This window comes from Penaeus monodon, chromosome 6 (assembly GCF_015228065.2).
Source record: "Penaeus monodon isolate SGIC_2016 chromosome 6, NSTDA_Pmon_1, whole genome shotgun sequence".
In the NCBI taxonomy this organism is placed as follows: domain Eukaryota; kingdom Metazoa; phylum Arthropoda; class Malacostraca; order Decapoda; family Penaeidae; genus Penaeus; species Penaeus monodon.
In genome coordinates this window covers 53727861-53730360 of record NC_051391.1, presented here as the reverse complement: position 1 = coordinate 53730360, position 2500 = coordinate 53727861, and positions in this window count along the sequence as shown.

Here is a 2500-nt window from a genome sequence, read left to right as displayed (position 1 = left end):
TGTGTTTTTGGTTTATTTCTTTTATACTTTTTTCTTTCTTTTTTCAGCGTCATGGAATCATATGTCTGTCCTTTTATCTGCTCGGGGAATCGAAAGTAGTTTATTCATATTCGTGGATTTTTGTCGTGCTTTGAGTTATGTCACAGTTGTGGGTTTGAAATTTTATTTTGACTTTTATTTGTATTATTTTCAGTTGACAAAAGGTGATTGTGTTACCAATATTTATACTATTTTTTTCGTGATTTTGATTTATATGGAAATGAAGTAGAATAAGAACAAAAATATATTATTGATAATAACAGAAAAAAATACGAAGATAATACTAACAATCAACAAGAACAGCAGTAACGAGAACAACAATAACAACAACAATAATGATAACTAATAATAACAATAATAAAAAAAAAAAAAACTCAAACCTATTCTACACGAAACTAGCAAGCGACTTTTCAGAATTCCATTATCTTGTGCACACTCATCTTCCTTCTCTCCCTCCCCGAGTCTATTTGATTTGTATCGGATTTTTGGTGGCCCGAGAACCGCACAAAAGCCCCCGGAGATCTTGCAGTCTTATTAGAGTGTTCGTCAGCGCCACCGCCTGTTGTGAGTGGCCTCGGTTTCACGGCCAAGTGGGGGGAAATGATGGTCGGATCTAAATGAATTGGGAGAGAGGCACCGCCGGGGAAATCTCACTTGGTCGATAAGTACTGCGTGATCGCTCGCGCACACATACATGTGCGCACAACACACACACACACACACACACACACACACACACACACACACACACACACATATATATATATATATATATATATATATATATATATATATATATATATATATATATATATATATATATATATATATATATATTTGTGTTTGGATGTGCATGTGGCACGCTATTTTCAACTCATGAAGTCGCAATGCAGAAAGGAGGAATTTGGTAATACATATTTCTTGCACGCACGCGCACACACACACACACACACACACACACACACACACACACACACATATATATATATATATACTGTGTGTGTGTGACAAGTGTAACAACAGACATATATGGATGGGTGTGTTGTTACACTCGTTTTCTCAAATTCTACTTTTCCTGTGTTATTTATATGCATAAGTTGTATTAATTTTTGGGGGGCAGTGCATTATAGAATAAAAAAATTCTACTCCTGGAACGAAATTTTTATACTTATATTTTTATACTAAATATAAGTATGCTTTCGTTGTTTCTGTTATGTCATATACGTATGATTCTATTATATGTATGATTCTATTCTATATAAAAAGTTTTTTTCATTTTGCACAAATATAAGGATCAAGAAGAGGCTATTATTTAGTTAAAATGATATACGAAATGACATGGAACGTTTTGTTTACTACACTCTCTCGATGGTTAGGCCGGAAGGGTATGGAAGGGAGGTACCTGCTGCTACCTTTGATTTTGATGTCTAGATATGAATAATGGTGTGTTGAATTTTGTTATAGTTTAAAATGTTCTCTGTGGATGAAAGGTAAAGTTAAGTAAGAGAAAAAAGGAGTTTTGTCATGGTATGTTACATTAAACTTCAATTAAATAATGAGTGGCCTCACAGCCATCGAGAGCACACATCCAGGCATGATACCTTTTTCTTTGTCAGAATAACCAAGGCTGTATTCATATATATGTGCTTGAAAATCTATCTTGAATAGTCCTTCAAAAGTAACGCCCAGTATACATTTGTGATGTGACTGTGTTTTATTCAGTTAACAGAAACTATTATTCCAGAGTGAATTCTGATATAATGAGTCGATGGGCTGATTCGTACATCCTCCATGAGGTCTACGTGAGGATGTGAGACAGGAAAGGTGTAACAGCGTGTGTGTGTGTGTGTGTGTGTGTGTGTGTGTGTGTGTGTGTGTGTGTGTGTGTGTGTGGTGTGTGTGTGTGTGTGTGTGTGTGTGTGTGTGTGTGCGCGCGCGCAAATCAATATACATACATACACACACACGAACATGGACACACATACTCGTGTGTTTGTATATTTATGTATATTTATGTTAATGTATGTATGTATGTATATGGATGACTGTGTGTGTGTGTGTGTGTGTGTGAATGACCCAACGAAGGGAAGAACAAGAGAACACACGAATATGCCGAAGGATTTTTCGCTCTATTGCTTCTCTGGAGAAGCAATACGGCGAAAAGGCCTCTGGTGTATTCGTATGTTTTCTTGCTCTTCCCGTTGCTGGTTTATTTACAATCTGTTCAACATGAATCCTGGAAGCAAGCAAGCGTCTGTGTGTGTCCATATATCTATCTCTACCTATCTGTCTGTCTATTTGTCTATCTATCCATCTATCTATCTGTTTTCTATTTATATGTCTCTCTATCTATCTGCTTGTCTATATATCTATCTATCTGTCTATCAGTCTATCTGTCTGTCTGCCTCTCTATGTACATATAGCATTTTTATACATAATGCCTAAGCCGTTATTCTACATA